Source organism: Mus caroli, unplaced genomic scaffold, assembly GCF_978045245.1.
Source record: "Mus caroli unplaced genomic scaffold, Mus_caroli_1 scaffold_18, whole genome shotgun sequence".
NCBI classification, from domain to species: Eukaryota; Metazoa; Chordata; class Mammalia; order Rodentia; family Muridae; genus Mus; species Mus caroli.
Window position 1 is genome coordinate 1,512,335 of NW_028227273.1, and position 23,814 is coordinate 1,536,148.

At 38.7% G+C, this 23,814-nt stretch overlaps 1 pseudogene; it reads right to left on the reverse strand.

Annotated features, from left to right (window-relative positions):
- Positions 1-10,837: 10,837 nt before the first annotated feature.
- Positions 10,838-12,331, reverse strand: LOC110284143 (periodic tryptophan protein 1 homolog pseudogene; annotated as a pseudogene).
- Between the last annotated feature and the right edge of the window lie 11,483 nt (positions 12,332-23,814).

A 23,814-nucleotide genomic window follows, 5' to 3' on the forward strand; every position in this document is an offset into this window, starting at 1 on the left:
GTTTCTCAAATTCTGGAGGCTGTGCAGTCTAAACTCTGAATGCTACCACCTCTGTCCAGTAAGAAGCCCAGCTCTACTTCCAGAATAGTCATTATTTCTGCATTCACCAGAGGAGAGGAATACTGTGCTTCACAAATTAAAGGTGCTGAAGGACAAGTGAGCACTTTCTTAGACCCTAAGCCCTTTTATGGAACTGTTTACCATGTTCATGGAAGGAGAGCTCTCATAATTTAATCATCTCCCAAAGGAGATGTATTATTAAATGTCAACATGAGAGATGCCATCATTGAAACCATACCACTAACTCACAGCAACTATACCAAATGTTGCAAAGTGCTGAAAAAAAACAAAACAAATCAAAACAAAAAACAAACTAAGTTTTTGAGACCTTAAAATGGGCTACTAAAGATTTATTCATATGAAAATCAGTAAATACTATAAAATGAGGTTTATATTTCATTTATTCATTTTGGTGAGGTACTTGTTAAAAATGTGACAGCAAACCACTGGATAGGGGATGGGACTAGCAGAGAAAAAGATTGACCTTCTCAGGTGTGATGGAACTTAACTGTATAACAAAAAATACAGTTCTATAAACTTGCAAACTTTATAAAATCTCTATTGCTAAGAAACCTGGTAACCCTCTATGTTTAAACAAAACTTGATGATAATAACTGATAGATTATGCTAAATTAAAAGAGTTCCCATAATTTCGTTATTAATAATTAAATAAGATTCAAGCGTTTACTTCATATCCTAAAATTCTTCACAAAGTCACATTCCCTAGTCTATCCAAACAGCAAACCTAAGTTCTAACTTTCAAATTTACTGAAAACAATTTTTAAAAAAGTCTATATTCTGCAGGTGCTATTTACTGAGTATTAGCTGAGGATTCATCATCTGTAAATACTTCAAGATGTTCTCCAAGCAAAACATGCTTGACTCATAACAGCCATGTGAACAAAATAGAATCTCTTCAGAGGATTGGAGGAGATACAAATGCAAGAAACATAGCATTCATCCTTTTTAACTGAAAATCTGTGCTTTGAAGTGCAGCCACTGTGAGCTGGGACTGTGCTTATGTTCTCTTAATTGACTGGTATAATTTGCTTAAGATCAGAGCAAGTGGGAGCTGAAGTGGAATTCAATGGTCCAATTAGAATTATGATTCCACAAAAATTTTGTGAAGCAACTATATCATTGTGTTTAAAGCACCAAATTTGCCACAATACCATGCAATGATTTTCCAAAACAATCAGTAGCATTAGTCATATCTTTATGCATATTATAATATGCAGAAAGTAAGAGGTCTATGGTTAAAAAATAATAATTAAAGCATATTGAGTCTTTTTTTTTTACATACACACACCTGCATGGGCAAGAAGTGCACTATAAAATTTAAATTCAACAAACAGCAGTAGAAACTCCACAATAATAAGATGAAGTATGCCTCAAATTTTTAATTGGGAATACAATCATAGTGTAGAGATAAAATGGCTTTAAATAGCAAGGCAACTTGATGCAGACCATTAATTTTGTTCCTGGAGACACTTTATATCATTTCTATTTGTAGCAGAAGTACAGAGTGTCGTAACTGGATGGATCTGTCTCATTTGAGATCGGATCAAAAAGTGATTAAATTTTTAGACATAATATTCCAAAGCAGAACACAAAAAGCCTCAACAAATTTTAATTCTTCACTTAGAAAATTCCCCTCTGTTTGGATCATGATAGTTAGACACTCCCAGCAAAAACTCACTATTAAGGGAGTCATAATTCTAGCAAACATATTTTTTAAAAAATAGTCAATATGGAGGTATGACTAAAAATGGTTCATAAATTTGAATGCTTGACCATCAGGAAGCAGCACTATTTGAGAAGGATTAGGAGCCATGGACTTGTTGGATTAGGTGTGGTCTTGAAGAAGGAATGTCACTGGGGGTTTGGTGGTTGTGGTTTTTAAAATGCTAAACCAGTTCCCTTTAGCTCCTTGGGTAATTTTTCTAGCTCCTCCATTGGGGGTCATGTGATCCATCCAATAGCTGACTGTGATCATCCACTTCTGTGTTTGCTAGGCCCCGGTATAGTATCACAAGAGACAGCTATATCTGGGTCCTTTCAGCAAAATCTTGCTAGTGTATGCAATGGTGTCAGCGTTTGGAAGCTGATTATGGGATGGATCCCTGCATATGGCAATCACTAGATGGTCCATCCTTTCGTCACAGTTCCAAATTTTGTCTCTGTAACTCCTTCCATGGGTGTTTTGTTCCCATTTCTAAGAAGGGGCAAAGTGTCCACACTTTGGTCTTCGTTCTTCTTGAATTTCATGCGTTTAGCAAATTGTATCTTATATTTTGGGTATCCTTAGTTTCTGGGCTAATATCCACTTATCAGTGAGTACATATTGTGTGAGTTCCTTTGTGATTGGGTTACCTCACTCAGGATGATGCCCTCCAGGTCCATCCATTTGCCTAGGAATTTCATAAATTCATTTTTTTAATAGCTGAGTAGTACTCCATTGTGTAAATGTACCCGGAGCTCTTGTCTCTAGCTGCATATGTATCAAAAGATGGCCTAGTCGGCCATCACTGCAAAGAGAGGCCCATTGGACTTGCAAACTTTATATGCCCCAGTACAGGGGAACCCCAGGGCCAAAATGGGGGAGTGGATGGGTAGGGGATTGGGAGGGTGGGTATGGGGGACTTTTGGGATAGCATTGAAAATGTAAACGAGGAAAATACCTAATAAAAAAAATAAATTATAAAAAAAAATGCTAAACCAGGTCCAGTGGTTTTTTTCTTTTTGTTGTTTGCCGATCTAGAAGTAGAACACTCATACTTATTCAGAACCCTGTCTGTTTGCGTACAACCATATTCTCAGCCATGGCAATAATAGACTAACCTGTGAAACCATAACCAAGTCCCAATTAAATGGTCATGGCATCTCCTCGGAGCAGTAGAACACTAACAACTATAGGTGATATCTTCCATTTTATAAAAAATTGGTATTGCTCTAGATTAAAAGAGCATAAATTTAATGGATTAGGAGGGACATCAGCAAGATAGCAGAATAGCAACAAAAGTTTAACAAGTACCTAAAGCTAGTATGTCATTTAAAGAACTTTGGGTAAGGGTTAGAAAGCTCCATAGAGCCCAAGACCTACAAGAGCTTTGAAAAGCTAAGCCCACTCTTAAGGGTCAGTATTTCTAGCTGCAGCATAAACAACAATGTCTATAAATCAGGCTGTAGTCTCTTTGACTTGGTTTCACATCTAGAACTATCTGGCCCAGGAGGAAAGCTCGCATGCACTTTCCTTAACACATCTATAGACCTTAATCTCAGCAATAGAAGGGGCCCTAGTGAGCTAATGAAATGGATCAGTCAGTAAAATACTTATGTGCAAACATAAGGACCTGAGTTTGGATCCCTAATACCCATACAAAAGGCTAAGCATTGCAATTGAGTACCTATAACCCCAGGGCTAGAGAGACAGGAGGATGCTTAGGACTTGCTGACTAGCCAGTCTAACCGAACCAGTGACTCCAGGTTCAAATTAAAAAAATTGTCTCAAAAATAAGATGAAGAAGCAATTAAGACATGTAACACTGACTTCTGGTTTTCATGTGCATACATACACATGTGCATGGACATCTGTACACGTATGCAAGAACACATACATAAAAAAGGAAAATGGCCATCAATAGCTGCTTAGCAAAACAAACAAACAAACAAAAAAGAAACAAAAAACAAAACTTAAGAACTATTTTCTTGATAAACATGTTATTAAAATTCTCAGTAAATTACTTTTGAATCAAATTAAGACTTTAAAAAGGTCATACACCATGACTAAGTTAATTTCACTCCAAGGATGAATGGTTTAATATATGCAAGTTAGTAGGTTTAATACAAACAATGTTTTAGTTTCTTTTCTGTTACTGTGATAAAATACCCTGATAAAACCAACTTAAAAGAGAAATATCTTGTTTTTTATTAGAGTTTGAGATATATTCTATCATGTCTGGGAAAGCATGGGATCAGTAACATGAAACTATCTTATCACACTGTCTTGGCAGTCCAGAAGTAGAGAGAGAACAGAAAGTGAAGCAAGGCTGTAAAAAACTCTCAAAGCCCACTTCCTAAAACTTCCCCAACCTTTCCAAATAAAGCCAGAAGACCAAGTGTTCAAATATATGATCCTATGAGAACATTTCTCATTTAAACCATAACAGCACTATAAAGAGACTAAATGACAGAAAACATGTGATTAACTTAGCAGATAATGGAAAAACATTTTACAAAGTCCAGCAAACCTTCATAATAAAGAGTCCTGAAGAAACAAGGCATAAAAAAACACATCTTATATTTTGTAGACAGTACCACTGTAATTATGATAGGAATTGCTTCAAATATTAGATTGCTTAGGGATCTTTGAGTATCTCAGAATGAATTCTTCCAATCTGTTAATATGGGACATCTCTTTTTATTAGTATCACTTCAGTTATCACTAATGCCTTATAGTTTTCAACACAAAGAGCTTTCATCTTAAGGAAAATTCATTGCTGTGAGGCTTAATACTATCAATTTCACAAGCTCTATAATTATCCAGAAGAGAAATCTCTAGGCATGCCTGGGAGAGATTATCTTGATTGGATTAATTAAGGTGGGAAGACTCATCCAAAGAAGAAGCAGTTCCATTCTCCTGGCTTGGGGCTTGGACTGTAATAAAAGACAAAGCTAGCTGAGCATACTTATTCATCTCTTTGTTATTCTCAACTGCAGATGCAATGTGACCACCTACCTCAAGATCCAGCCACCCTAACTTCCCCATGATTCCTCTTACCTTCAAGCTGTCAGTCAAAACAAACTTTTTTATTGGTTATTTTATTTATTTACATTTCAAAAGTTATCCCCCTTCTTAGTTTTCCCTCTGCAAACCCCCTATCCCATCCCCCCATTCCTTTCTTTTATGAGGGAGCTCCCCTACCCACCTACCCACTCACCCACTCCCACCTCACCCGCTCCTATCTCATCACCCTAGCATTTCCCTATGTTGGGGCATCAAGTCTTCACAGGACTAAGGGCCTTTCCTCCCACTGATGCCAGGTAAGGCAGTCCTTTGCTACATAAGCATCTGGTGGTTTAGTTCGTGGAAGCTCTGGCCAGGAGGTCTGGTTGGTCGATATTGTTCTACCTATGGGGTTGCAAAGCCCTTCAGCTCCTTCAGTTCTTCCTCTAACACCTCCATTGGGGTCCCAGTGCTCAGTCTGATGGTTGGCTGTGAGAATCGACATCTGTATTTGTCAGGCTCTGGCAGAGCCTCTCAGAGGACAGCCATACCAGGCTCCTGTCAGCAAGTGCTTCTTGGCATCAACAAGAGTGTCTGAGTTTGGTGTCTGCAGATGGGATGGATCCCTAGGTGCTACAGTCTCTGGATGGCCTTTCCTTCAGTTTCTGCTCCACTCTTTGCCCTGCATTTCCTTTATATAGGAACAATTCTGTGTTAATCTTTTTGACATGGGTGGGTGATCCCAACCTCAAGAAGAAAGAAGACCTAAGTGTGGATGCTTCAGTCCTATTTAGAAGGGGGAACAAAATAATCATGGGAGGTAGAGAGAGGGAGGGACATGGAAGGAAGAGGGAGGAGAGGGAAAAGGGGGCATAGGATCAGGTGTGGGAATGAAAGAACCTAGTGGGGAAACCCCCACCCAACTCCCGATTCAGCGTGCACCCAAGAATCACGAATAGAACACAACACCTTTATGTAACAACACGAGGTATTTTAATGGCGGAGCTCCGGGTCGAAACGTATCTCACACAGGAGACAGTGGATTCGACCACGAGGCTTGGAAGCTAGGGGTTTTTATAGAAAAGGAGTGGGGCTGGGGGAGGAATTGGCGTGGTTTTACATGATTGGTCCATTTAAACATCAGCAGCCTGAGGTCAGAGGGGTGGGAGATAGGGAAGCGATGGGCCTGCCCGGGCATGTCCTGGTCTGTTCTGCTATGTTCTCAGCCCCAGGTTTCAAAGCTCACAAACAACTCTTTGGGCTATTTGACATACATTACATGAATCACAGGTCTCAAGTTTTATTTCCTTTCAGGAGGAGATGGGGGAGAAGTACAGAGGGGCAGCAAATTGAATGAAGGTGTATAGCCCAAGTTCTTCACCCCATACCCAATACTCCATATCTCATATTCCCTGCCTCTAAGAGGGTGTTCCCCACCCACCCATTTATCCCCATCAGCATCCCTCTTCCTTAGCGCATCAAGTTTCCACAGGATTAAGTGCATACCACTGAGGCCATACAAGGCAGTCCTCTGCTACACATGTTCCTACAGCCACCAACAGGCCCATGTATGTTCCTTGGTTTTTGGCTTAGATTCTGGGAGCTCTGAGAGGTCCAGTTTACTTGCCATTGTTATTCTTCCGAAATGGTTGCAATCCCCTCCAGCTCCTTCAGTCCTTATTATTATTATTATGTGATGGGAAGGTTTTGTTTTCTGGCCCAATCTATTCTGTGTTATATAGGCTTCTTGTATATTTATGGCCTTCTCTTTGGTTAGGTTAGGGAAGTTTTCTTCTATGATTTTGTTGAAGATGTTTTCTGGTTCTTTGAGCTGGGAATCTTTTCTCTATTCTATTCTTATTATTCTTAGGTTTCATTTTTTCATTGTGCCCTTAAGTTCCTGGATGTTATAGATTAGGAGCTTTTTACACTTTGTATTTTCTTTGATCTACATGTCAATATCTTCTATAGTATCTTCTATGCCTGTGATTCTCTCTTCTATCTCTTGTATTCTGTTGGTGATGCTTTCATCTATGGCTCCGGACTTCTTTCCTAGGTTTTCCATCTCCAGGGTTGCCTCCATTTGTGATTTCATTATTGTTTCTACTTTCATTTTTAGGTCTTGGACTACTTTGTTCAATTCCTTCAGCTATTTGATTGTGTTTTCCTGTATTTCTTTAATGGTTATTCATATCATCCTTAAAAGCCTCTATTATCTTCATGATATAGGATCTTAGGTCAGCATCATGTTTTTCAGGTGTGTTAGGATATCCAGGGCTTGCTGTGGTAGGAGAACTGGGTTCTGATGGTGCCAAAATTCATTAACTTCTGTTGCTTATATTCTAGCACTTGCCTCTTGCCATCTGGTTATCTCTAGTGTTAACTGGCCTGGGTGTCTCTATCTGGAGCCTGCATCCTTGCAGCCAAATAGAGCTCTGTGACATGGGTTAGAGGGGGCCTCCTGTGTCCCTGGTTATGGCAGATCTTCTGGGAGAAGGACAGGCTATGGGAAGTGGAGAAAGAGTAGGCACATGGATCTGCCCCAACAACAACAGCTCCCTTGGAGGTGCAGACAGGAAGGGAGATGGAGTAGCACAAAGGGGAGAGGTCCTGCATCTACTGTGCTCTGTGTGGGTTCAGCTGGGTGATTATTTGGGGAGGGGGTCTCACCTGTGTTCCTAGTTACAACAGATCTCCTGGGAGAACTCCCAGATTCAATTTTCTTCAAGTGTAAATTCTTTAAAGTACACATCTATTGAAAGAAAAGAGATACCCATGTGGGAACAGTTCTCTTGTTCCACTATGTGGATTCCAGAATTGAATCTGCTTGCCAACAAGTTCCTGTATATACCACCTGAACTATTGATTTTGTTTTGTATTTAATGTTAAGTCAAAAATTATTCCTGAAAAAGTACTGTGCTCTGATGCTAACAATTTTGATGAAATAATAGATTGGGTTTATAGCCAGTGACAGCATTGGGAGAGAAATATATATTGAGCAAACCCCACTAAACAAAATCATCTCTTTGGAAATAAAGGGCTAAGAATTCATGTGTTTAAGTAGTAAGTAAATTAATAGTAAAGATAAATATTGCTGAAGACTTTGTACATTCCAGTGATTCCCTTTGCCCTGAGCCATCCTTGGAGCAGTTCGTATTAGAATATGACCTTAGCTCATCCTGACACTTTAAAGGCTATACTCTAAATTAAAAATTTTCGTTTGCTATCTGTGATATGTTTCCTTAGGCTTCCCCCACCTTTAGATCTCCTTGCTCTTTTTTTTTTTTTTTTTTTTTTTTTTTTTTGGTTTTTCGAGACAGGGTTTCTCTGTATAGCCCTGGCTGTCCTGGAACTCACTTTGTAGACCAGGCTGGCCTCGAACTCAGAAATCCGCCTGCCTCTGCCTCCCGAGTGCTGGGATTAAAGGCGTGCACCACCACGCCCGGCTCCTTGCTCTTTTTTACTTTTCAAATTTAACCCTTCTGAGGACAGCTGTGCTTCATGCTAAGAGTGACTTATACCACCAAAAAATGAAAATATAAAAAAATAAAATTTTTGATTTCTAGTCATTGTTCCTTATCCTAAATTTATTCCCCAGTCTACACTCTAAACTTCTTTCCTTCTCACTAAATATGTCCCATGTTGGGACCCAATGGTGTCTAAGACTACTTCCAAATATTTGACAAATTGAGACTTTAATATAGTGTGAGACAGTACATATTATCAGTTGTGAGATTGAGGGGCTAGGAAATACCCCTTATTATCATGTGATAGAACCTCCCTTGAGAATCTCAGAACATCAAGCCAATTGACCAGCATTTGTCAACACCTTTGATATCCATTTCCTCAACTGGAATCTGCAAAGACAAGACAGAATCAATGAATGTGATGGCTTGTATTTTCCATGTATTTCTTTAGGATATACTATTATCAAACAGCAGGTCAGAGGAAGATATTGTCATCTCTTCTCAAACTTAGCAAAGGGATGTAACAAGTTATCCATAAGTATTCTGATTGGTATGTCTGTAATCTATAAGGGAAGTGTGTCTACTCATACATTTCATTTCACTAACAGGAGAACATTAGAGGCAAAGAGAGAAATATATGATGCTATAGAAGACAGCAAAGAAATGCTGAATGTAGAATTTGGATGACTTTGGCTTGCTAATGCTATATTGTAAGAGAATCCTTGTGTTAAGTTGATACTTTGAAGAAATCATTAGGATCTAAAATTAATTTCTTAGCCTCGACCTTTTACTTGATACATGAAGAATTAAGAAATGGCTAAAATAAAATATTTTTCATTAGCCATAATTCTTAGTAAAAATTATTTTGTGCCATCACCCACCATTCCTTATTTATACTCTGAGGCATTGATTCACAAGGTGATATCCTCACTCCCACTTATTTTTAAACTGAAACAATTAATGTCTTTAAATTCATTTACCACTCATATATAAGTCAAAACTAAAGTTGTGATTAAGGGATCCTTGTTCTACTAGACACACTTTAAATGTATTATTTTAACAAAGAAGTATTTTAGTATAAAATTTCAGGCTACACACAAATTATCAAAATATATTTTCAGTCTTTTTAAGCAAGAATTTTCCTGTATAAGATATATACTTTTATGCCTCCATGTTTTCTCTTCCTTGTGTGTTGCAGTAGAAACTTCTGGTTTCTTTGGAAAATCAGTTATGGTAAATGATGTTTTGCTGGGCACACAGGTAAAAAGATGCTTTGCTATAGCAAGACACATGGAATGATAAGTGATATTTAGAAGGAGTATAACTATGACCTCACAGTGGGAGCTTGAGCATTGGTTCACGTTGCTCCACCTAGCTATTCTTTGCTGACAGCATGCATCTATTGGTTTGCCTTACATTGCATTGTTGAGGTTCACTTGTGGTGACATTGTAGAGAAAACTCACCAAAAAAATTTCCCACGAGGTTCCTGTGGCTTCTTGCCACTTCCTGAGACACAGGTTGCAGGTTGGCAAGTCTTGCATTTCTTTCTCTTCTTCAACTGCAGTTGCTGATTCTTGTATAGTGTCTGCTGAGTGGATTTGTCGGCTGTTGCTGATTCACGTTTGATGTTTGCTGGTGGATTAGACTGAGAACAAGGAAGATTGGAATCTTCCCCAAACAACTATTTCTAAAAAGGTCCATTTCCACCTTATCCTAATAACCTTTCCTTTCCACTACCTCTGGTAGGTGGTGGTCTAGAGGGGAAGTTGAAACCTTATTAAGTAGGTGAGAAAAAAATTATGCCTATGGTTTATTTTCACTTCTTTTGTTTTTGTTTTGTTTGTTTTGCCTCTATTTTTATAACAGGGTCTTTTTTAGACTGTTTGGCCTCAAAAGGGCCAGGTAGCTGAGAATGACTTGGAATTTCTGATCCTTCTACCTCTACCCCCCAAGCACTGGGATTACAGGTATGCAGATGTTAGGATCAAGCTCAGGGATTCATGTAATCTAAGAAAGAATATGACTAACTAATACACATTCCCAGCCCTCACACTAATGCCTCAACCTCACAGTTCCCCATCCTCACACTCTATTCTTGCTAACCACATATCTCAAACTGTAAAGCCCAGTCCCAATAACACCTCTTCCTAGACACACCAAATAACTCTTTCTAGCTCCCACTCCAATCCTTCTCCTTGGTCATGCATTAGGTCTAGGAATTGGAAAGAAACCTTCTGGGTGAATTGTCACTTATTAAAAGCCTGTGCAAGAGTGGGACCTTATAAGACAAAGAAGAAAGACACCTAAAAGCTACATTAATATAAAGAAACAAACTCAGTCCTGAAGAGAAAAAAAACTAAAGAATTTTAAATTATCTTTTTAGCAAAATGTTCTTCTTTCTTTTTTTTTATTTAAAAAAAATATTTTCAAGAAATGCAAGAACTCTGTACAGTATCCGGTTGAAGGCAGTCAAAAGGTTGTGGACTGCCACCAAAGCTGCAGAGAGGAATGGCAACAGGAACTGGATTTTGCTTCCATCTATGGTTGTAGGTACACATGAGCAATTTTAGGCTGTGACCTTTGTCAGGACTCCATTGGTGTCTGTGGGCTCCTGCTCCCACAGGGACCACTAACAGATAAACCTTTCCTGCTGTCAATAACCAGTCTCTCCCGACTTCCAAGTGCTTGCTTACTGAAGAGACAGTGCTTATGTCCCAAACCTGAAGCCCTTCTTTCTGTCCTCCAAAGTCATAAACAAATGGCAAGTCAGGACAGCATGAATAACAAAAGAGAACTCTCATTTTCATGTCTCTAGAATGAATGAGACTTGTCCTATCTCCTAAGATGCCTCAGATCTTCACAAATTTGTCTGCTGAAGCAGTTACAAGGCAGCCTTTGATCTGACTGCTCAGATCAAGACCAGAGATTTCATCATTGTGTGCATTAAGTGTAAAAAATGGGTTATCTGAACATGCATCCAGATTATATACAAAGCTATCATCTGTACCAGCCAAGAAATGACATGGTAAGAAGTGATTCCAGGTCACTCTCTCAATCTGCCCACTGAACCTCCATAGGCGGTTATTCTGGCTAGGATCTCTGCAGTCATACAGAGCCACCGATTTGTCATAGGATCCAGAAATCAGTGTCTGTGCTTCAAATGGATGAAAGTGCAGAGTCTGAACCTTGTCTGTATGTTCAGTAAGCCTGGTTGCTGACTTCCCCACAGACAGATCCCAGAGAATTACAATGCTATCTGCTGATGCACTTGCTAGCACATTTCTGACTGTCTTATTCCAGGAAAGATCAAGGACAGCATCAGTAAGTTCTTCTGCTGAGGAACTATTCTTCCCTTTCTTCCTTTTTAAAGAAAGCTTGCTTCCCATTGTGAAGACTGGCTCTGTAGAGTCCACAATATCCAGGTCCCACACCTCAGCAACAGGGGTCATGTTTCCCACAGCAATGTAATTTCTAGTAGACATATCTGGCTAGGATCAATATTCAGTTATTCCACACTCAGAGGGTATGCACACAGGAGTATGTCAGGTGGACATAGAAAAACTCTTCTTCATTGTAAATGTGTACCTCTAAATTGCACTGCTTTTGTTCAGCATGGCCACAAACAATAAGGTTGTTAGTCGGCTTAATCTAGAAATCTTCATGCTCATATTGTTCCATACCTTCCAGGGTGACATATGGATCCTGATCATTACTACCATAGGCCATAAGACCCAACAGAGATTCACCAATGGTCTCAGTATCTGGCTTGTCCCCTTCGACAAAATTATCTAAGTTATACTCTGCCAGCTCATCATCATCTAGCATATAATCATCTTGTCAATCCCCATCCTCCAGGGGCTCCCTATGCCATGCCTGGGTCTGGGCACTCTGCATGCCATCTTCTGAAGGACTGCCTGCCTCCTCTTCCTCACTACCACCGCCTTCTTGTAATCTTTCTTTTGCTTCAGCAATGAAACATTTCACTTCCTCTTTACTTAACTCTACCTTGTCTGGTGTCTCTTTGGCCACACTGCAGTGGACCCAGGCCACACAGGTCACTTGGCAGCTGGAATTCATGACCTTTGGTTTGAACTCAGTGCAAGCTGGGGACCTGGTTGCTGGTAAAGACTATACTGAGCTCTGCGAAGGGAAACAGCACCAGCAAAATATTTTTATGCAGTGTATTTTGATCATGTTTCCTCTCCCCCAACTCCTCCCAGATATCCTCCCTACACACAAAACTTTATAATTTTGGGTTCTCTTTCTCTTTCAAAAACAAAACACAAAGAGCAAAACCAAAAAAATAAAAAATAAAATAAAAATAACAATAAGACAAAAAAGATCATCAAAACAAAGCAAAATGAAACAAAAAAAAAGTCTACAAAAATGTCACTAAGTTTGTTTTGTGTTAGCCAACTATCCAGAAGTGTGGTAAATATACCCAGAGAAACTCCTCTGGAGAAAACTAATTTTATCTACTACTTACTGGTAAGTGGTAATTGCAGACAGCTTCTAGTTTAGGAATGGAGGCCTCTGTCCACTTCTCCCTCCAAGCACTGGGACTCTCGTGACAGCCATTCTTAGATACCAACTTCACTACATCTGGAATTAGCTAAAACCAAAGCATTTGGATACACTTATTAAGGATTTTTCTTAATTAAGTCATTTGAAGTGAGAAGACTCACTTTTAATCTGAATCTTTTGAGGTGGGAATTCCACTTTTAATCTGGCAACACCTTCTGGTGTCAGCCTAAACAAAGAATTTGGAAGGAAGAATCTTTTGCTCTTTGCAGAATTGCTCTCATTCTCACTGGTAAGTCCTTCCCTTCACTGGAATAAGAGTCTACTTATTTTGGATTCTGGCATATACTGAAAACTTAGACATCGAGACTCATGGACTGAACAACTAATGGATTTAGACCTTCCATTGGTAGATAGTCATTTTTGATATATCTGGACCTCAACCTGTAATCCATTCTTCTATTCTAATAATTCTCCCTATATGTGTGTGGGAGGGATAGATAGATAGATAGATAGATGATAGATAGATAGATAGATAGATAGATAGATAGATAGATAGATAGATAGATTTTTGTGCCTCTAGAGCAGTAGTTCTCAACCTGTGGGTCATAAACCCTTTAGGGTTCACAGATAAGATATTTACATTATGATTCATAGCAGTAGCAAATTACAGTTATGAACTAACAACAAAATAATTTTATGGTTGGGCATCACCACAGCACTAGGAACTGTAAGATTGGAAAGGACTGCATAGCCCTTTTGAGGCCAGACAGGATTGCAGCATTAGGCAGGTTAAGAACCACAGCTTTAGAAAACCCTGATTAATACAGACCCTATCTGACTTGCACCTGTGTAGGCCCTGGGCATGCTGCCTCAGTACCTGTGATTTCATATCTCCATCCATCCTGCTGTGTCTGAAAGACACTATTTTCTGGATTTATATATCACCTCTGGCTCTTATAATCTTTCCACCTACTCTTCCACATATATCCAAAGGGAAAATTTTAAAGATCTTAATTATTGTTTAAACACTGGAAAGTATTATTTAAATATCAATGCTTAATTTAAGTGTAGAAAAATCAACTCTCTAATAAAATGAACTAATCAGGCTCTAAAGCTAACTGCCCAAAGGAGTGAAGATCGTTATGCTTTGTTTTGGTTTTTTTTGTTTTGTTTTTTCCTTCCTCTGGTTACACTGCCTGCCTCTAAGCTGTGAAGTGTGGCCTCCCTTCCCCCAGCCTGGAACCTGCTTGCTCAAGGGTGGAGCTACCTGCTCATTCGTCCTGCCACGCCTACTGCTGGAACCTGCTTTTGCTGCCTGGAGGCACACACGTGTTCGTCCTGCTACTGGACCCTGAGTTACTTGGCGGGAAGCTGGGTTCCCTCCCCCTTCCTTTATAACTGAGTGTCTGGAAATAGTAAAATTGAGCTTTGATCAGAATGTTTGTTGTCTTAGCTCCATTCTTTCTTCCGCCCCGTCTAGATTCCTCTCTTTTCAGATCGAACTGCCATTCTCAGTTGAACCGTTCGTGTTGTGGACTGCGGGCAGGCCGCAACAGTGAAGAGTCACTATGACCAAGGTAACTCTTATAAAAGAAAGCATTTAATTGGAGGCTTGCTTACAATTTCAGCAAGCTATCCACAGCAGGGAGGGAGAGGGGGAGGGGGAGGGAGAGAGGGGGAAGGGAAATGGGGAGAGGGGGAGGGGGGAGAGGGGGAGGGGGGAGAGGGAGAGGGAGGGGGAGAGAGGGAATGGCCCAGTTGGGCTTTTGAAACCTCAAAGTACATTCCCACTGACACATCCTCACCAAAAAGGACTTACCTCCTCATTATTTCCAAACACCTCTACAACTGGACACTAAGTATGCAAATATGTGAGCCTATAAGAGACCGTTTTCACTCAAACCACTACACTCCCAAACCCACTACCAAGCCCAAGGAGCTAAACAGAATAGAAAGCCTAGCTGTGTCTTTTGGATAGTGGAGGCAGTGAGACCAAGATAACACAGGAGAGAAAAGGTGATGAGACATATTCATTACCTTTCTTATTGCTTTGACCAAACACCTGACACAAAGCAATTTTTTGATATGATTTCCTGTTTATCTTTATAGTGGTTTATGAATTTATCATTGTAAACATGGGTGGCAAGGCCCTAAATTACAGGTCTGGAGACTTTAGCATTGGTTTTCTCAGCTGTGAGCACAGTAGCAATGTCTGAAATGTTCTTTATGGTGGAATCCAACAGTTATCAAGCATCACATACAAGCATACTCACAGACACACACATATCCACCTCATCATGTTCCCACCAGCTACTTGTATCTTTTCCTTCTTCTATGCCTGGTCTCTTTTTCTTGAAAACACCCTCTTCCTTATGTCTGTCTTCCATTGTTATTCAACTTTCTGATTCTGGCTCTCTACCCTAATACCCACTTCTATTTCTCTCTATTTCACAAGAAAGCTTTGTTTTTGTTAAGTAAGCATTAACTAATATCTTCTAAAACAGGCAAGTTGAGCTTTTGATCTCATTTGGAAAACCCAGTAAAATACTTTATTTTACTTAAAAGCTTCTTGAATGATTTTTATTTCTCCAGAATTGTAAATACTCAACAGATTTTTTTTTCTTTTAAAGAAATATATCACCTTAGGTCAAAGGATGAGCAGCAAGTTCAGAATTTTGTATGCATAAAGTATGAAAAAATATAACTTTCACTAACCTAATTATTTAAAATCACATTAAAATTCTAAAATACACTGATATAAAATATACTAATTATCCTAATTATCCCTGGGATAATTGGGCAACTCTTCATTTTCAACTACTAAGAGGCTAGCTCCTGTCTATGTGCAGAAGATTTTGCCTTATTGCTCGTTAACATATTTTTATCTTAATGGGTACATAGAAATTTAACCTATTTATGGAATATACTGTGACATTTTTATACATGTATTCAATGCTTACTAACCTTATCAGAGTAACTGTCCTGTCACCTCAAACCTGATAAATATCAAGTCTTGGTGTTGGGAACAATAAAAATGCTTTCAACTGGCTAGTTTTTAAATACACAATTGTCAACCATGGTTTTTCTGTGCAATAGAATATTTAAAAGAATCCCTCTTATTCAACTGCTCCCCTGCAACCTGTCACAATGATCTTACCCCACCCCCAACACACACACACACTCTTCCCAGGTTTTGGGGATCACAATTCTATTCTGTACTTGGTATCCTCTTAAATAAGTGAAACACATAACATTTGTCAATTTTTTAAGCAAGTTGTCAAGTATCTAGAATCTAAACTAAGAAACACAAGAGATTTTTGTTGCTGTTGTTTTTCCTGTCATGATAAAAATAATGGGTTCTTATAATTAAGGTTCCTAACTCACATAACAATTTTGAAGCATGAACTCTCAGACAAATGATAAGACTTCTAGCTACAGATAATGGCAAGTAGTATATTCTTCCCTTGGTAAAACAAAGATTTTTTTTTTAAAAAAGAGCCTGATTGTTCTGTTGATTTTTCCCAACATAGTACAAACATTCATATTTATCTATGTACATAGGTTCAATTTCACATATGGCTCAGTTTAGCCAAAACTAAATTAAAAGTCAATTTATTTTTCCATCACTAATGTCCAAAATTATTACAACCAGACCTCTAATTCTCACCCTGGACACCTTACAAGGACTATGCCAAATTAATATAGATAGGTGGGTGATGATAATGGTGATGTATGAAATGGCAAGCACTTTGTAACTGTCATCTTTAATATCTACAATAATGATAAAAGGTGGGTATTTTTATGTCTAGTCCATAGGAGATGAAGGAGGAACCTCTAAAGTCACTAAGTCGAAGTCACTAAGATGTGCCACTAGGAGGCACTGGAGCTGGAAATTGAAGCCACATCTTATTCTATAATCTTCTCGACATGATGGTGCTTTCAACTTTACCTGCCAGCATCTGATTCCTGTGCAGCTATGACCTTTCAATTGAGATAGTTCTCAGCATTCTAGTACCGTGAGCTCCACCTGCTTGTCCAAGACCAGGTAAAGAATAATATAACTGTTTATATTCAGGCAGTTAATAGCTTATGGCAGAAGTTTTGACTGCAATGCAGTAGTGAGAATCTTAAGTGGAATAAAATGTCACATGGTAGTCTCAGCTCTAACATTGTGGTATATTAGCAGATTTTGCTCAAAGCCTCACTCTTCCCCCATCTATAAAATAAAGTGCACATTCTCATGGACTTACAGTGAGAATTTAGGAAAATAGCCTAAATAAGGACACATATAAAACATAAATAAATATTAGCAATAATTATTGCAAAAAGTCAAAGTTAGTTTCACTCTTTCTGGTACTTACTGGTCTCATCTTCATTTGGATTTCAAGGAAAACACAGGATAATTCCTATATGGTAGTGAAACTTTCTATTGTCATGCCAACTTTGTTGCCAATCCTCATATGGTGTTATTCCTTGCTCCCCCACATTCCTATGTGGTAAGGTATAGAACAGCAAGATCACTAGATAACTTCCTTCTATGAGCTGTAAAATCTCATATCTTTGATATATAAGTACAACTCGAGTTAACATGGTTTATAATACAGACTTGCAATCAATCTTGGAATTTACATGCAAATGTAAAAAATATCTGTCACCTTGCTAGATAGAGTTTATTTCAAAGGACCCTCAAGTGACCAATATAGATGATGGCAGTTTTCCTAAGCTAAAAGCTCTCAAAAGAGGCAGTGGATACCTATCAACTCTTTTCTATACAGCATTTCTATCTCATATAGCATTATCACAAACAGCAGTTTGCCTAAGCACAAGAACACAGGTTTTTCCTCTGTTACAGGGTTCTGTAAAACCTGTCCACAAGGAGTTTATATAAAATCATGGCAATTCACAAAATAAAGAAATTTCAGGCTGAACACTGGTGGTGCATGCCTGGGGAGTCATGGGCAGGCAGATCTCAATGAGTTCAAGATCAGCCTGTTCTAGAGCAAGTTCCTGGACAACCAGGACTACACACGCATGCATACACACACACACACACACACACACACACACACAATATCTTGAAACCCACCCCCTCAAAAATTTCAAATCAGTTGTTTGGTGACATCAATCAAAAAAGCAACTCATTAATAGAAAGAGTTTCCTCTTTGGAAAGTAATATGAGACTCATGGTTTTCCCCCTTTGTGCTTACTTATACACAGTTGAGCAGAGAATTGTGCATCCAGCATTACATCTTAAATCAAAACTGTCTCTAACTGTCTCAAAACTGGTAGATTCCAATACTGTAAATAGACTCTTCTTGGATAGGCCACAGGTTACAATCCCATGGAGAATTTTACCAAATGCTAGTGTTCCAGCCCACCCAAGCTAGGCAGGAAGTCTCCAGGAAGTCTTTTAAGAGTTTCCCAAAGGGTATTACGATAAATTGAGACTAGCTGAACTCAGTGTCCTCTTCACTCCCTTTTTTCAACTCAGAAATACACTGTACTTCCTCCTCTCTTGAGACTGGATTTCCCAAGCTTGTCTACACAGTTTACAAATTTATGAAAAACAATTCCATTCTTAGTCTATAAGCCCATCCCTGGACTAGACAATCCAAATGTTCAGCAGTTTGCTACAAACAAAAAGCAAGTAGTCAGAGAATGCTTGAGGGCAAAATGAAAGCAACAGCTTCCTGGCTAGAAATCAGACTTTACAACTCAGACCTCATTTCCCTGTCCCCATATGGTTAAATCTCATCCTCTTAAGGTAGGAATTTTGAAGCTCTCCTACTGTCTCCTTGTGGGTTCTACAACAACTTCAACAGACAGAGAGAAAAACAAGCTACAAAACAAGCCCATTTCCTCCTCATCTTCTATTTCAATGGACAAAATATTGAAGTCCAAACTGAAATGTTAGAACCAGGAATCCTAACTCAATCAATAATGTTTCTTTGAGGTTTTGTTTTTATTGTTGCTTTTGGTTTGATTTGGTTTGGTTTGGTTTGGTTTGGTTTGGATTTTTTTCATTTTGTGGTTCAGGAAAACACCACAGATTTTTCTAATACAGTCAGTCACTTTTCAGAAATCAAAACTATACTATAAGAAACATTAAAGAATACTAATATGAAGGGCATGAATGCATACAACTTATTTTAGAATCCATAAAAACTAGATGGAGAACTTTGGACTTACTTACAGAGCATGAGTTGGGGAGTATTGTCAGAAGTTTGGGTAACCCCAAAACAGCCTCACTAGAAAGTCTTAACCCAGTATAAATAACAATTGCCCAATACTCACATAAATGAGTGGAATTCCCTACAAATTAACTTTCCCCAAACTAATTAGCTCTTCCAGAGACCAAGTACAATTATATAAAAAAATAGATGTTGCAGGCAAATTGCTGGAAGGAGTGAGTGGAATCTCAGGTCCATCGACCCTCCTGCCCACTGCTTCTGTGAGAGAATGTAAAAACTCCACAAGCCTGAAGCTTGTAATTAAGCTTGATGAAGATGGGTGCTGTTTTGTTTAGAACACTTAGTTCTACAATACACAGAGATGATAATGTAGATACCTAATGATAGATAGATAGGTAGATAGACAGAAATAAATACACAGATATGTGTATATATGATATTCAAGATATACAACTGAAAAATGATAGATGGATAAATAAATGATAGATATATAGATGGAAGGATAGATGATAGATAGATGATAAATAGGTAGATAGATATAACATAAAAATTGAAATATTCTCTTGTAGCCACCAGTGGCCACGGGTTACTGGGTTCCTGAAAGGAAAGCTAGGGATGGATGGGAAGGGTGGTGAGAGAAATAACAAGCCAAGACAAAGTTCTCTGATCAATGCTCAAATTTTAATGTACAGCACTGAATATATGTGGGAAAACCCAAGGACCCATCCCTTTGTTTCAGCTGGGTACTGTTGTTTGTTTCAGCTGTATTGAGTTGCAAAGTAGGTTCTATAGCAGCTCAGCTGGCCCCTCTTAAAAGCAGCTTTTCAGCAGGGTCTCACCTGCTGTGCTTGACTCCTGGCTAAGGGTGTGGGACAACTTAAATCAGCCTCCCTTGTGCAAACTGAGACTGAATCAAGAGGTGGATAGCCAGCAGATAAAATTTTAACCATTTTTCCTTTTCAACATAAAACAGAACAATAGTTATTCAGACAACGAAACAAAAACATACACAAATTAACACAAGGACAGATTGGTGCACCAAACACAGATAATAGAGAGGGTGGAGGACTTGATTTAACCAGAACTAAGAATGTCTTCTGAAGGGGCCAGAGAGGAAGCAGGATGTCTCCTGATTTTCTTCTGTCCCTGGGAGCACTCTGAAATCCATTTTCCTTCTCTCTTGATCTCTCTCTCATGTACCTAGCATCTCTTTTTGGTTTTGTTGTTGTTGTTTTTTAACTATTTTTATTTTATTTTAAGCCCTACTCCTCTTGCCTGATGTAGTTCTTGTCTTCGGACAAAAGCCTGTTTAGAATTTTCCAGTCCCATTTTCCACTGTCAAACCCTAGCTGATAGCAGCATTGGGCTGACGCTGACTCAGTCTAGCCTGTATCCTTTTTGCATCCTTGCAATCAATAGCCTTCAAAAGATGAAATTTATAGTGCTAACATTAATGCTGTATGTTGTTTACCGTATAGGATATCATCTTCTACTGATTTCTGTGGAGCCCCACCAAGACAGTGACCCTCAGTTGGTCTTTCCATGTTCAGGCCACTCGTTCGGGTGCCACCTGTAGCCACCAGCGGCCAGGGATTACTAGGTTCCTGAAAGCAAAGCTGGGGATGGATGGGAAGGATGGCAAGAAAAATAATGAGCCAAGATAAAGTTCTCTAATCAAGGCTCATATTTTAATGTACCGCACTGAATATATATGGGAAAACTGAAGGACCCATCCCTTTGTTTCGGCTGGATTCTGTTGTTGGTTTCAACTAGATTCTGTTGTTTGTTTTAGCTGGATTGACTTGCACATTCTCTTAAAAATCTATGTCTGGAAGCAAACATAGTGGTACACATCTGTAATTCCAGGACTTGGAAGGTAGAACCAAATATACAATATGTGACTCTTTCTTTAAAAAATGGCTGTCATTTATCACAGTATGCTATATTTCAATTTTAAAGAAAACTTTTGATAACTTATCAAAGAAAAGCAGCCATGCACGTATGTTGAATTCTATCAGTGCACTTTTAAGTAACTGCCTGTGGTATTCTATGGACCAAGGAATACACTAAGCACATATATAGCCAGTAACAGCCACAAGTCCTATATGCTCTAAATTCCCATCTCATTTCCTTGGTTGATTGCCCATGTCTGAACTGACAAGGAATTTTTAAAAAAAAAATTTGATAGAAAAATTCTATAAAGATAACTCCAAAGTTAAAGGTGAGAGTCTAAATGCAGAACGGGGAGGAGAAAGAAATGATACAGTGTTGGCCACATTACAAATCCCACCTACGGTCTTCGTTCTACTCTGCTGCTCTTCATACATTTAGCCTTTGCACCGAGGAGTCAGTGTTGTTATTTTCCCCAATCTGTTACCTTAATGCTTCCCTAGCTCCTTCCCAGTGAGGTTGCATAAATAGGAAGGATCAGAACACTTTAGTTCAACAAGAAAAGGATCCAAAGACTGAGGTTAAACTTTCGGAGTGAGTGGCAGAAAGGAATCCCATGTACTTGCTCTCTCTCTCTCTCTCTGTCTCTCTCTCTCTTTCTCTCTTTATACACACACACACACACACACACACACACACATATATATGAAAATCCTATGATGTAAAATTCTAAATAATATAAAATTCTAAATAATATAGCCACTGAGTTAGCATTCTGAGTTTCTGTACTGACAGCAAAACAAGAGAGAAACAAAATAAAGGCAGCAAAAGAAAAAAAAAGAGAGAGAGAGAATATGTTACTAAGAACTTATATTAGTCAGTTTTCCATTACTATAAGGAAAACCTGAGATAACAACTTACAAAAACAAAAGGTTTGCAAAGAAGCTTCAGTTCTGCAAAAAAGGAGACTCTGAGCTGGCTTTTTATATTCAACCAGAAAATACTACAAAAATCACTCTCCTGTAAGATACCCAAAAAATATGCAACTGAAAATACAAGCCAAAGAATTATAAAGTTATGCTCAAGTATCTATTAATCTGAATTGTTTGATATTTATGTCAGACAAATGTTTAATTTTTCAACTTGCTTAGATTTTTTTTGTCACTAAGTAAAAGTAATGTTATTTTAAACATGTTTAAAAGTAATAGTTAATTTTCACTCACTATTCCTTTTATTTTATGTATGTGACTGTTTTGCCTGTATACATGTCTGTGCACATACATGTCCGTTGCCTCCAGAGGTCAGAAGACTTCTGAGGCTAGAGTTACAAATGGGTATACCAGGCAGGTGGTGGGAAGTCAACCCAGATCCTCTGGAAGAGCAGCCAAAGCTATCAACCACCATCTCTACCCTCTAAGCTCAAAGTTTGAGAAGTTTCAATGTATTACCCTATGGTCCCAGTGCTCTATGGTCTACAATGACAAATAACTCATGACAAAAGCACATAGCACAATAAGGATGTTCACTTCATGACCAGGTACAGCGGAGAAAAAGGAAGGGGCTGGCTTTCCATTTATGCACCCACAGTGCCAACCTCCCAACAGTTCCATGGGCTTAGGACCAAGCAAGAAATACATTAGCATTAATTAGGATTAGCATTTGGTGGACATTTCAAACGCAACTATAGTAAACATATGTATCTTAAAAAGCAAAGATCATTAAGCCCTGTATAAGTACCATAATACTAGAAAAAGATATCAATGCCATTAGTTATAAATCAGTATGACTCTCCTTGATATTGGTGCCTTGCTTAATTTGAATGAGGACGTTCCCTCACAAGATCTTATATTTGAACATTTAGTCCCTTGTTGATGTTGCTGTTTGGGAGGTTATTGATCATTTAGGAGATAGATCTACATTGGAGGAAGCATGCCACTGGTAATACATTGTTAATTCTCCTCTCTCTCTCTCTCTCTCTCTTTCTGTTTCTCTCTCTCTTTCTGTTTCCCTCTCTCTCTCTCTCCTACCCACACTTCCGTTGGATAAAAATGTGATAAGTCAACTTCCTGCTCCAGCTTTTGTCTTGGACTCTTTCCCTCTGGAACTGAAAATAAACCGTTTTTCTTTAGTCACCTTTTTGTGAAGGTATTTAATCACAGCAACAGAAATGTAACAAGCACAGTACTCTTTGACCCCAAATTTCTTTCATCTACCTTTTGGTTTAAAAAACTGAATTTTTTCCCATATAATCAAAACTCTAAATCAGTAGGCATAGTTTAATTTTTTTTTCCTCAGTCCTCAGAGGAAGAGAAAAGTTAATGAAAATTCTTAATTCTTTGCCTGTATTCAAACTGGCTTTGAAGATGTTTTTATTTGAAAGGGAAACATCCTCTGGAGGTAAATTTGATATTTGCACCACAGGAGCAAGATGAATGTGGTCAATCTCTACCAAGTGATGCTATATTCAGCCTCTTCTTTTCAGCTGGCAGGGCATTAGCTAAGATTGTCTGCCTGAAATATTTCTTTAAAATTCCAAGATGATTGGTGTAGTTGCTAGGCACCAACCTGAGCTGGAAAGGGCTGAGTTGTCAGATGTCAGGGCAGCTGATTAAGATGGCAAGTTCAAATAAAAGTTACAAGCAAGCCATTAGTCACATATGGCAATAATCTGAGCAAGAATATAAGACAGAAAATGTCAACTCCATTCTGCTCCATTTTCTATGGTGGAAGAGCACCAGTCTAAGATCAGATAATAAGTACAGACAGGGGGGTCATTTTTCTGCCAAAGGCAGCCCCTAACAAATGTTCCTGCAAAACAGAAGAACCCAAATAATGGCAAGAGTGGTAGGAAGAGCACTGGAATTGAAAAGCACTAATTGCTGAGTCAGACAAAAGGTATATGTCCTTTGGTTTCTTCCTCACATTGTTGCGGGAAGTATTAAAAATGGAACTGTC